Here is a 13,943-nt window from a genome sequence, read left to right on the forward strand (position 1 = left end):
ATTCACAAAAGCTGTCCTCCTCTTTTTCACAGGGATCCCTTCATCATAGAAATCCTTGGGAATAACTGATAGTCTCTGGATGAAGGATGTCACCCAGGTGCCAGGTCTCAATTCCTCCCAAAGTCAAATATTCTCCAGTAATCTGGTGGCATTTGGTTACTTGTGGTGAGGCTAGGGGTCTCTTTCAAAATGAGGCAGCAAAGGAGGATGCTTAACTGGGTAGGCGATGAAATCTTTGTCGTTTCTCAAGAGTGGTGTTGACTTAAACATCTTGTGCAATAGGGTTTTGCTGAGGGCAATATCAGGGGACAGGTGTGTAACCAGACTTGAGCTTCAGGGTTGCCCTGACATTGCTCTAGTGGGGGTGTACTGTAAGCCAGTTGGGCTATAGCAGTTCTCCACCCTGAGGAAGCACTTCTCTATGAAATAGGCAAATGCAATTGCAATCTCTTTACCCATTTCAAAAAACTGGGCACTTTAACGAAGCCTTCCATACCAAATATTAACTATTGGTGTCTCTCAAAGAAATATTCAGCCCACGCTGGTGGATGACATGCACCATGCTACAATAGAGCTTGACTGGGATGGGGAGTCATGGCCATCATTCATAAGTCCTGTGGGCCACTTAGGCACAGGACTCTCAATTCTGGATGCAAAATGCTGCTAAACCAATATGAGTACCTCTTCTCTTGAGAACTGTATTAGACTGAAGCAATGAGAGTCCACAGATGCTCTAAGCCTGGTGTTTCATGATGTACATGGTCTCCAACTCAGGGAGGAGAAGATTTTGTCAAGTATGGGAAAAACTGGAGAGGCAGACCACGAATACATGCTAAAGCATTCTTTCAGTAAACTTCTGCCAGATGATGGCCTTAGTAGCACATCTTCTTAGGAATCAGGAAATGTGGAATGGTGATGCAACAAGAGAGGGTTCCTTTCATATTGAGAGGGCATACACACAAAGAAGTAGATTTGATATTCTCTTGTGAATTCATGAACACACTCGGAAGCTCAAGTGGTGAAAACTCATTGATTAAGAGCAGCAGTGTAGATACAAACATTTGAAATATTGCACAACAAACCAATTATTACACAGTAGGTCTATTCATTACTTGAGATATGAGAGGACCTGCATCCAATAAGTGTAAGCCTGGACTACTAAGTGCTGTGTTCTTTGAATCCTAATTCATGGGATCACACACTTGGCCCAAAAAACGAGGTCACAACTGACATTTATTGTCTCGTCAGGATGTATTTGGAAGACAGGTCTGTGGAAAGAGGCCTCCCAGTGGAAGTATCAGTTTCCTCTTTAACACACGATGTTTCATTCTTCTTCAGCCTGAAGTTGGCCTGGAAATACGCTGCTGTTTCAAGAACAAAGGTCTGTACTGAGGTGGGTGGCCACGGATCCCCTGGAATTGAAATATTCTCCCACATGCTCTTGCTGCTTGTCTTGTGGTGAGCATGTGACCGTCCTGGCTACATATATGCAATTGGCAGATACTATTGTTGGGTCAATGATGAGTACTTTATATTGCCTTGAGGAAAGATGATAACTTCAATATCAAGTACAATGGCATGACGCTGAGGCCCAGCCTAGAAGACAGTTGTGTAATCCAACCTGGAGAGGAAGATGATGGCCCCTTCGGTAATATCTAGTTTGGTGCTGTAGGACTTGACCTAAGGGAGGCCATCTTGGGGAGCATATAACAATGCTACTCCATAAAATTCCCCATGTTTTTCTTATACTTCAATTCTCAACCCAGATCCAGGCCATTTTGGCATTCCTTGCTGATCACCACATCACACTTCATGTCTTTCAGTGGAAAAATCTGTTCAGAATGGCTGCATGGTATGCACTGTCGTAAAGGAGTGCCTGACTTCGATTGGCTGTCTTGACCAACGCTTTACCAGTCACCAAGAGTCATCATTCAAGGGGGTATTCTTGGTCTGGAAGGCAAGCTGGACCTTCAGGAATGCATGTAGTTGTCCTCTCAAGGCATTGTTGAAGCAGGAGACAAAGGCGCCTTGAGATCATCTTGGCTTACTGTTCTGGGAGCCCCATACTTCTTTCTCAAACAGAGGATGAATACCCTTTTGTCCTGCTCTAAGGAAAGAGAGATTTATTCTCATTTAAAAATAATCAATGTATCGGTGACTCATGATGTTAATTGACATGTCCTCTGCTGCACCCTCTCTTGAAACTATAGAGGTTTTAATGGGGACACAGAGCAAAGAGAATCCACTGCTGTGCTGATGTGGGGGGCACACCACTCAAAAATTACTCTCCAAAATTTTTCGGACCACCACGTTTCTTCAGAACTCAAGCTGTGAGAGCAAACAGGTTAAATCCCTGGCAAAATGCCCCATAACCAAGGTTTGCTATGGAAATCCATCTTGGAGAATGAGGAACTCTTTCCCACCTGAGATACTAAGGGATGCATAACGAAGCGATATCAATTGTACCGGTCTGAACTTGATTCCATTCATGGAGGAACTTATCTCTCTCAGCCTACATGAAAGAGTCCACATGAGTAGGTATATAATGTTATCATTATGTTCGTGAAACGAGTGTTTGAGACAGCACGATTAGGGAGGTAGTAGACAGCTTCTTCACACAAGCTGTCTTCCTCTTTTTCACAGGGATCCCTTCATCAGAGAAATCCTTGGGAATAACTGTTAGTCTCTGGATGAAGGATGTCACCCACGTGCCCGGTCTCAATTCCTCAGAAAGTCAAATATTCTCAAGTAAACTGGTGGCATTCGGTAACTTGTGCTAAGGCTAGTGGTCTCTTTCAAAACGAGGCAGCAAAGGAGGATGCTTAACTGGGTCAGTGATGAAATCTTTGCCATTTCTCAAGAGTAGTGTTGACTTAAACATCTTGTGCAATAGGCTTACTCTGAGGACAATCTCAAGTGACAGGTGTGTAGCCAGACTTGAGCTTCAGGATTGCCCTGACATTGCTCTAGTGGGGGTGTACTGTAAGCCAGATGGGCTATAGCGGTGCTCCACCCTGAGGAAGAACTTCTCCATGAAATACGCAAATTCAATTGCAATCTCTTGACCCATTTCAAAAAGCCAGGCACTTTAACCAAACCTTCCATACCAAACATTAACTATTGGTGTCTCTCAAAGAAATATTCGGCCCACGCAGGTTGCATGGCATGCACCATGCTACAATAGAGCTTGATTGCGATGGGGAGTCATGGCCATCATTCATAATCCTGTGGGCCACCTAGGCACGGGACTCTCAATTCTGGATGCAAAATGTTGCTGAACCAATATGAGTACCTGTTCTCTTGAGAACCGAATTAGACTGGAGCACTGAGAGTCCACAGATGCTCTAAGCCTGGTGTTTGATGATGTACATGGTCTCTTCTAAACTCAGGGAGGAGAAGATTTTGTCGAGCATGGGAAAAACTGGAATGCAGGCCATGAATACATGCTAAAGCATTCTTTCACTAAACTTCTGCCTGATGATGGCCTTTATAGCGCATCTTCTTAGGAATCAGCAAATGTGGAATGGTGGTATAAACAAGAAGAGAGGGCTCCTGTCATATTGAGAGGGCATACACACAAAGAAGTAGATATGATATCCTCTTGTGAATTTATGAACACACTTGGAAGCTCAAGCGGTGAAAACTCATTGATTAAGAGCAGCAGGGTAGATACAAACATTTGAAATATTGCACAACAAAACCAATTATTACACTGCAGGCCTATTCATTATTTGAGATATGAGAGGACCCGCATCCAATAAATGTCACCTTGAACTATTGAATGCTGTGTTCTTTGGATCCTAATTCATGGGATCACACACTTGGCTCAAAAAACGAGGTCCCAACTGACATTTATTGTCTCGTCAGGGTGTATTTGGAAGACAGGTCTGTGGGAAAAGGCCTCCCAGGGGAAGTATCAGTTTCCTCTTTGACACAAGGTTTTTCACTCCTCTTCAGCCTGAAATTGGCCTGGAAATAAGCTGCTGTTTCAAGAACAAAGGTCTGTAATGAGGTGGGTAGCCACGGATCCACTGGAACTGAAATGTTCTCCCAAACACTCTTGCTGCTTGTCTTGTGGGGAGCATGTAACTGTCCTTGCTACATATATGCAATTGACAGGTACTATTGTTGGGTCAATGATGAGTACTTTATACTGCCTTGAGGAAAGATGATGACTTCAATATCAAGTACAATGGCATGACACTGAGGCCCAGCCTAGAAGACAGTTGTGTAATCCAACCTGGAGAGGATGATGATAATCCCTTCGGTACTATCTAGTTTGGTGCTGTAGGACTTGACCTAAGGGAGGCCATCTTGGGGAGCATGTAAATATGCTACTCAGTAAAATTCCCCATGTTTTTCTTATTCTTCTATTCTCAACCCACTTCCTGGCCATTTTAGCATCCCTTGCTGATCACCACATCACACTTCATGTCTTTCAGTGGAAAATTCTGCTCAGAATGGCTACATGGCATACACCATGGTAAAGGAGTGCCTGACTTTGATTGGCTGTCTTGACCAATGCTTTACCAGTCACCAAGGGTCATCATTCAAGGAGGTTTTCTTGGTTTGGAAGGCAAGCCGGACCTTCAGCAATGCATGCAGTTGTCCTCTCATGGCATTATTGAAGCAGGAGAGAAAGGCGCCTTGAGATCATCTTGGCATGCTGTTCTAGGAGCCCCATGCTTCTTTCTCAAACGGAGGGTGAATACCCTTTTGTCCTGCTCTAAGGAAAGAGAGATTCATTCTTTTTTAAAAATAATCAATGTATAGGTGGCTCATGATATGAATGGACATGTCCTCTGCTGCACCCTCTCTTGAAACTTATAGAGGTTTTAATGGGGACACAGAGCTTAGAGAATTCACTGCTGTGTTGATGTGGGGAGAACACCACTCAAAAATTACTCTCCAAAATTTTTCCTACCACCACCTTTCTTCTGAACTCAAGTTGTGCGAGCAAACAGGTTAAATCCCTGGCAAAATCCCCCATAACTGAGGTTTGCTGTGGAAATCCGTCTTTGAGAATGAGGAACTCATTCCCACCTGAGATACTAAGGGACACATAATGAAGCGATATCAATAGTACCCGGTCTGAACTTGATTCCATTCATGGAGGAACTTATCTGTCTCAGCCTACAGGAAAGAGTCCACATGAGTAGATATATAATGTTATCATTATGTTCATGAAACGAGTGTTTGAGACAGCACAATTGGGGGGGTCGACAGCTTGTTCATATAAGCTGTCCTCCTCTTTTTCACAGGAATCCCTTCATCAGAGAAAACCTTGGGAATAACTGTTAGTCTCTGGATGAAAGATGTCACCCAGGTGCCTGGTCTCAATTCCTCACAAAGTCAAATATTCTCCAGTAATCTGGCAGCATTCGGTTACTTCTTCTGAGGCTAGGGGTCTCTTTCAAAACGAGGCAGCTAAAGAGGATGCTTAACTGTGTCAGCAATGAAATCTTTGTCGTTTCTCAAGAGTGGTGTTGACTGAAACATCTTGTGCAATGGGGTTACACTGAGGACAATCTCAGGTGACAGGTGTGTAACCAGACTTGAGTTTCAAGATTGCCCTGACATTGCTCTAGTGGGGGTGTACTGTAAGCCAGATGGGCTATAGCGGTCCTCCACCCTGAGGCAGCACTTCTCCATGAAATAGGCAAGTTCAATTGCAATCTCTTGACCCATTTCAAAAAGTCGGGCACTTTAACCAAGCCTTCCATACCAAACATTAAGTATTGGTGTCTCAAAGAAATATCTGGCCCACACTGGTTGGATGGCACGCACCATGCTACAATAGAGCTTGACTGGAATGGGGAGTCATGGCCATCGTTCATAAGTCCTGTGGGCCACCTAGGCACGGGATTCTCAATTCTGGATGCAAAATGTTGCTGAACCAATATGAGTACCTGTTCTCTTGAGAACCGAATTAGACTGGAGCAATGAGAGTCCACAGATGCTCTAAGCCTGGGTTTGATGATATACATGGTCTCCTCTAAACTCAGGTTGGAGAAGATTTTGTCGAGCATGGGAAAAACTAGAGAGGCAAGCCATGAATATATGCTAAAGCATTCTTTCGCTAAACTTCTGCCAGACGATGGACTTAATAGCGCATCTTCTTGGGAATCAGGAAATGTGGAATGGTGATGCAAACAGGAATCTAGGGCTCCTGTCATATTGAGAGGGCATACACACAAAGAAGTAGATATGATATCCTCTTGTGAATTCATGAACACACTTGGAGCTCAAGGGGTGAAAACTCATTGATTAAGAGCAGCAGGGTAGATAAAACATTTGAAATATTGCACAGCAAATCCAATTACTACACTGTAGAACTATTTATTTCTTGAGATATGAGAGGATGCACAAACAGCAAATGTCAGCCTGAACTATTGAATGCTGTGATCTTTGAATCCTAATCCATGGGATCACGCACTTGGCCCAAAAAAGGAGGTCCCAACTGTCATTTATTATCTCATCAGGATGCATCTGGAAGACAGGTCTGTGGGAAGAGGCCTCCCAGTGGAAGTATCAGTTTCTTCTTTGACTGTGGTTTTTCACTCCTCGTCAGTCTGAAATTGGCCTGGAAATAAGCTGCTGTTTCAAGAACAAAGGTCTGTAGTGAGGTGAGTGGCCACGTATCCCCTTGAATTGAAATATTCTTCCAAACGCTCTTGCTGCTTCTCGTCGTGAGCATGTGACTGTCCTTGCTACATATATGCAATTGGCAGATACTATTGTTGGGTCAATGATGAGTACTTTATATTGCCTTGAAGAAAGATGATGACTTCAATATCAAGTACAATGGCACAACGCTGAGGCACAGACTAGAAGACAGTTGTGTAATCCAACCTGGAGAGAATGATGATGGTCCCTTCAGTACTATCTAGTTTGGTACTGGAAGACTTGACGTGAGGGAGGCCATCTTGGGAGCATGTAACTATGCTACTCCATAAAATTCCCCACGTTTTTCTTATCTTCAATTCTCAACCCATGTCCTGGCCATTTTAGCATCCCTTGCTGATCACCACATCACACTTCATGTCTTTCAGTGGAAAATTCTGCTCAGAATGGCTGCATGGCATACACCATCGTAAAGTAGTGCCTGGCTTTGATTGGCTGTCTTAACCAACGCTTTATCAGTCACCAAGGGTCATCATTCAAGGAGTTATTTTTGGTCTGAAAGGCAAGCTGGACCTTCAGCAATGCATGCAGTTGGCCTCTCAAGGCATTGATGAAGCAGGAGAAAAAGGCACTTTGAGATCATCTTGGCATGCTGTTCTAGGAGCCCCATACTTCTTTTTCAAATGGAGGGTGAATACCCTTTTGTCCTGCTCTAAGGAAAGAGAGATTCATTCTTGTTTAAAAATGTATCGGTGGCTCATGATGTGAATGGACATGTCCTCTGCTGCACCCTTTCTTGAAACATATAGAGATTTTAGTGGTGACACAGAGCAAAGAGAATCCACTGCTGTGCTGATGTGGGGAGCACACCACTCAAACATTACTCTCCAAAATTTTTCCTACCACCACCTTTCTTCAGAACTCAAGCTGTGAGAGCAAACAGGTTAAATCCCTGGCAAAATGCCCCATAACCAAGGTTTGCTATGGAAATCCATCTTGGAGAATGAGGAACTCTTTCCCACCTGAGATACTAAGGGACGCATAACGAAGTGATATCAGTAGTACCTGGTCTGGACTTGATTCCATTCATGGAGGAACTTATCTCTCTCAGCCTACAGGAAAGAGCCCACATGAGTAGGTATTTAATGTTATCATTTTTTTCATGAAACGAGTGTTTGAGACAGCACAATTTAGGAGGTAGTAGACAGCTTGTTCACACAAGCTGTCCTCCTCTTTTTCCCTTCGTCATAGAAATCCTTGGGAATAACTGTTAGTCTCTGGATGAAGGATGTCACCCAGGTATCTGGTCTCAATTCCTCACAAAGTCAAATATTCTCCAGTAATCTGGTGGCATTCAGTTTCTTGTGGTGAGGCTAGGCGTCTCTTTCAAAATGAGGCAGCAAGAAGGATGCTTAACTGCGTCAGCGATGAATTCTTTGTCTTTTCTCTAGAGTGGTGTTGACTTAAATGTCTTGTGCAATAGGGTCATGCTGCGGACAATCTCAGGTGATAGGTGTGTAACCCGACTTGAGCTTCAGGATTGCCCTGACCTTGCTCTAGTGTGGGTGTACTATAAGCCAGATGGGCTATAGCACTGCTCCACCCTGAGGAAGCACTTCTCCATGAAATAGGCAAATTCAATTGCAATCTCTTGACCCATTTCAAAAACCGGGCACTTTAACCAAGTCTTCCATACCAAAAATTAACTAGGTGTGTCTATCAAAGAAATATTCGGTCCACGCTGGTTGAATGGAATGCACCATGCTACACGAGAGCATGACTGGGATTGGGCGTCATGGCCATAATTTATAATCCTGTGGGCCACCTAGTCATGGGACTCTCAATTCTGGATGCCAAATGTTTCTCCACCACTATTAGTACCTTTTTTATTGAGAAGCATATGAGACTGGAGCAATGAGAGTCCACAGATGCTGTAAGCCTGGTATTTCATGATGTACATGGTCTCCTCCAAACTCAGGGAGAAGAGGATTTTGTCGAGCATGAGAGAAACTGGAGAGGCAGGCCATGAATACATGTTAAAGCATTCTTTCGCTCAACTTGTGCCAGATGATGGTCTTAGCAGCACATTTTCTTAGGAATCAGGGAATTTGGAATGATGATGCAAACAAGAAGAGAGGGCTCCTGTCATATTGAGAGGGCATACACACAAAGAAGTAGATATGATATCCACTTGTGAATTCATGAACACTCTTGGAAACACAAGCGGTGAAAACTCATTGAAAAAAGCATCAGGCTAGATACAAACATTCGAAATATTGCACAGCAAACCCAATTATTACACTGTAGACCTATTCATTACCTGAGACATGAGAGGACCCGCATCCAATATATATTACCCTGAACCCTAGAATGATATGTTCTTTGGATCCTAATCCATGGGATCGCACACTTTGCCCAAAAAGAGAAGTCCCTACTGATACGTATTATCTCTTCAGAAAGTATTTGGGAGAAAGATCTGTTGGAAGTGGCTTCCCAGTGGAAGTATTGGTTTGCTAGTTGACAAGGCATTTTTAACTCCTCTTCTGCCTGACACTGGCCTGGAAATAAGCTGCTATCCCAAGATCAAAGGGCTTTAATGAGGTGTATGGACACGGATCCTTTGGAATTGAAATATTCCCCAAACGCTGTTCCTGCTTGTCTTGTGGTGAGCATATGACTGTCCTTGATGAATATATCGAATTGCCAGATACTGATGTTGGGTCAGTCATGAGTACATTATGTTGCCTTGAGAGGTGGTGATGACTTATATATCAAGTACAATGTCATGACACTGAGGCCCAGCCTGGAAGACAGTTGTGTATTTCAACATTGGGAAAATGATGATGGTTCCTTCGGTACGATCTTCTTTAGTGGTGGAAGACTTGTCATACGGGAGGCCATCTTTTGGAGCATGTAACTATGCTACTCCATAAAATTCCCCCATTTTTCTTATACTTTAATCCTCAACCCAGGTCCTTTCCATTATACCATCTTTTGCTGATCACCACCCCATACTTTGTGTCTTTCAGAGGAAAATTCTGCTCAGAGTGGCTGCATGGCATGCACCATCGTAAAGGAGTGCCTGACTTTGATTGGCTGTCTTGACCAATGGTTTGCCAGTCACCGAGGTTCTTCATTCAAGGAAGTGTTCTTGGTCTGGAAGGCAAGCAGGACCTTCAGCAATGCATGCAGTTGTCCTCGCAAGGCATTGTTGAAATGGAGGAAAATACTCCTTGCGATCATCTTGGCATGCTGTTTAAGGAGCCCCATACTTCTTTTTCAAATAGAGGGTGAAAACACTTTTGACCTGATCTAAGGAAAGAGAGATTCGTTCTTTTTTAATAATAATCAATGTATCTGTGGCTCATGATGTAAATGGACATGTCCTCTGCTGAACCCTCTCTTGAAACTTAGAGAGGTTTGAATGGTGGCACAAAATAAAGAGAATCCACTGCTGTGCTGATGTGGGGGTGCCCACAACTCAAATATTAATGTCTAAAATTTTTCCTACCACCACCTTTCTTCAGAAATCAAAATATGAGAACACACTTGTTAAATCACTGGCAAAATGCCCCATAACCAAGATTTTTTATGGAAATCCATCTTTGAGATTGAGGATCTGTTTCCCACCTGAGCTACTAAGGGAAGCATATCCAAGTGACATCAATAGTACCCTGTCTGGACTTGACTCCATTCATGGAGGAACTTCTGTCTCAGCCTACAGGAAAGACTCCACATGAGTAGGTATATTATTTCATCATTATGTTCATTAAATGGGTGTGTGAGACAGAAAATTAGGGAGACAGTAGACAGCTTGTTCTCCCAAGCTGTCTTCCTCTTTTTCACAGGGATCCTTTCTTTAGAGAAATTCTTGGGAATAACTGTTAGTCTCTGTCGAAGGACGTCACCCAGGTGCCTGGACTCAATTCCTCACAAAGTCAAATAATCTCCAGTAATCTGGTCACATTTGGTTACTTGTGGTGAGGATAGAGGTCTCTTTCAAAAGGAGGCAGCAAAGGAGGATGCTTAACTGAGTCAGTGATGAAATCTTTCTCTTTTATCTAGAGAGGCGTTGTCTTAGAAGTCTTGCACAATAGAGTTACGCTGAGGACAATCTTAGGTGACAGGTGTGCAAACTGACTTGAGCTTCAGGATTGCCCTCACATTGCTCTAGTGGTGGAGCACTATAAGCTGGATGGGCTATCCAGGGGTGCTCCGCCCTGAGGAAGCACTTCTCCATGAAATAGTCACATTTGATTGCAATCTCTTGACCCCTTTCACAAAAGCCAGGCACTTTAACCAAGGCTTCCATAAAAAAAATTCTCTATTTGTGTCTCTCAAAGAAATATTCTGCCCATGCTGGATGGATGGCACGCACCATGCTACATGACAGTATGACTGGGATTGGGTGTCATGGCCATCACACATAAATCCTGTGGGTCACTTAGGCAAGGGACTATCAATTCTGGATCCAAAACGATTCTGAACCCATATGAGTACCTTTTCTCTTGAGAACCATATGACTGGAGCAATGAAAGTCCACAGATGCTCTAAGCCTGGTGTTTGATGATGTCCATGGTCTCCTCTAATCTCAGGGAGAAGAGGATTTTCTCGAGCATGAGAGAAACAACAGAGGTAGACCATGAATACATGCTAAAGCATACTTTCACTCAACTTGTGCCAGACAATGTCCTTAGTAGCACATCTTCTTAGGAATCAGGGAATTTAGAATGGTGATGCAAACAAGAAGAGAGGGCTCCAGTCATACTGAGAGGGGATACAAACTAAGAAGTAGATATGATATCCACTTGTGAATTCATGAACACTCTTGAAAGCTCAAGCGGTGAAAACTCATTGATTAAAAGCAGCAGGGTAGATACAAACAATCCAAATATTGCACAAGAAACCCAATTATTACACTATAGACCTCTTCATTACTTGAGATATGAGAGGATGCTCATCCATTATGTATAACCCTGAACCCTGGTATGCTGTGTTCTTTGGATCCTGATCCTTGGGATCACACACTTTGCCAGAAAAAAGAGGTCCCAACTGACATATATTTTCTCATCAGGAAATATTTGGAAGTAAGGTCTGTGTGAAGAGGCCTCCCAGTGGAAGTATCAGTTTCCTCTTTCACACGACATCTTTGACTGCTCTTCTTCCTGAAACTGGCCTAGAAATAAGCTGTTATTCAAAGAACAAAGGCTGTAACACGGTGGATGGACACAGATACTCTTGAATTGAAATATTCTCCCAAACGCTGTTCCTGCTTGACTTGTGGTGAGCATATGCCTGTCCTTGCTACATTTATGGAATTGGCAGATACTCTTGTTGGGTCAATGATGAGTACTTTATATTGCCTTGAGGAGCGGTGATGACTTAAATATCAAGTACAATGGCATGAGGCTGATGCCCAACCTAGAAGACAGTTGTGTAATTCAACATGGGGAAAATTATGATGGTCCCTTCGGAATGATCTACTATGGTGCTGGAGTACTTGAGGTACGGGAGGCTATCTTGTGGAGCATGTAGCTATGCTACTCCATTAAATTCCCCATGTGTTTCTTATACTTTAATCCTAAACCCAGGTCCTGGCCATTTTAGCATCCCTTGATGATCACCACATCACACTTCATGTCTTTCAGTGGGAAAATCTGCTCAGAATGACTGCATGGCATTCACCGTCATAAAGGAGTGCCTGACTTTGATTGCCTGTCTTGACCAATGGTTTACCAGGCACCGAAGGTCATCATTCAAGGAGGTGTTCTTGGTCTGGAAGGCAATTGGACCTTCAGCTATACACGCAGTTTTTCTCTCAAGGCATTGTTGAAACAGGACAAAAAGTCACCTTGAGATAATGGCATGTACTTCTAGGAGCCCCATCTTTCTTTCTCACATGAGGGTGAATACACTTTTCTCCTGCTCTAAGGAAAGAGAGATTCATTCTTGTTTAATAATAATCAATGTATCTGTGGCTCATGTTGTAAATGGCCATGTCCTCTACTGCGCCCTTTCTGGATACTTAGAGAGATTTGAGGGTATACAACTCAAAAATTACATCCAACATTTTTCCTACCACAACCTTTCTTCAGAACTCAAGATATGTGAATACACAGGTTAAATCCCTCACAAAATGACCCTTAACCAAGCTTTGCTATGGAAATCCTTCATTCAGAATGAGGTACTCTTTCCCACCTGGGATACTAAGAGAGGCATGCCCAAGATATATCAAAAGTACCCTGTCTGGACTTGACTCCATTCATAGAGGAACTTCTGTCTCAGCCGACAGAAAAGACTCCAAATAAGTAGGTATCTAATTTCATCACTATGTTTATGAAATGAGTGTTTGAGACAGCAAAATTAGGGAGGCAGTAGACAGCTTGTTCACTCAAGCTGTCCTCCTCTTTTACACAGGGATCCCTTCTACAGAGAACTCCTTGGGAATAGCTGTTCCTCGCTGGATGAAGGACATCACCCAGGTGCCTGGCCTCATTTCCTCACAAAGTCAAACAATCTCCAGTAATCTGGTCTCATTTGGTTACTTTTGGTGAAGCTAGGGATCTCTTTCAAAAGGAGAGCAAGGGAAGATGCTTAACTCGGTCATCAATGAAATTTTTGTCTTCTCTCTAGAAAGGTGTTGTCTTAAAAGTCTTGCACAATAGAGTTACGCTGAGGACAATCTTAGGTGACAGGTATGCAAATTGAGTTGGGCTTCATGATTGGCCTAACATTGCTCTAGTGGTGGAGCACCATAAGCCGGATGGGCTATCCAGGGGTGCTCCACCCTGAGGAATCACTTCTCCATGAAATAGTCAAATTCGATTGCAATGTCTTGACATCTTTCACAAATGCCAGGCACTTTAAACACGCCTTCCATACCACAAATTGTCTATTTGTGTCTCTCAAGGAAATATTCTGCCCACTCTGGATGTATAGCATGTACAATGCTACAAGAGAGCATGACTAGGATTGGGAGTCATGGCCATCACTCATAAGTCCTATTGGTCACTTAGACATGGGACTGTCAATTCTGGAACCAAAATGATTCTGAAACAATATTGCGGGGGCCCGCCCTGCAAGGGTCGTGGGATGTGTTGAAGGAGAGACAGATAGGCGACGAACTAAGATCATATACCGGACACCTGCTTCTTGAACAGATGACAATTTAATGCTAGTTAATACAGAGCTTTTATACCATTTTTGAAGGGGCAAGACAAAGAACACTCTTTCACATACATATCTTTTAAAAGTTACCAGCTAGTGGTCTTAGTAGCAAACAAACCAAGATTCCCATAGGCTTTAGTAGCAAACAAACC

The 13,943-nt window shown here is 43.2% G+C and overlaps 1 long non-coding RNA gene across 3 annotated transcripts in view; it reads left to right on the forward strand.

Moving 5' to 3' along the window:
* The window catches only part of LOC103264014, a 28,384-nt gene that overhangs the window by 9,009 nt on the left and 5,432 nt on the right, over positions 1–13,943 (forward strand). For 2 of the 3 annotated variants that reach the window (XR_002482173.1, XR_504534.1), the window contains exons 3-5: positions 6,483–6,626; positions 9,654–10,368; positions 11,699–11,907. This is a non-coding gene — a long non-coding RNA (uncharacterized LOC103264014). The remainder of the gene's footprint in view (positions 1–6,482; positions 6,627–9,653; positions 10,369–11,698; positions 11,908–13,943) is intronic. The other variant, XR_504535.1, reaches the window with a different exon arrangement.

This window comes from Carlito syrichta, unplaced genomic scaffold (genome assembly GCF_000164805.1).
Source record: "Carlito syrichta isolate Samal-C Ts95f unplaced genomic scaffold, Tarsius_syrichta-2.0.1 Scaffold305413, whole genome shotgun sequence".
Classification (NCBI taxonomy): Eukaryota; Metazoa; Chordata; class Mammalia; order Primates; family Tarsiidae; genus Carlito; species Carlito syrichta.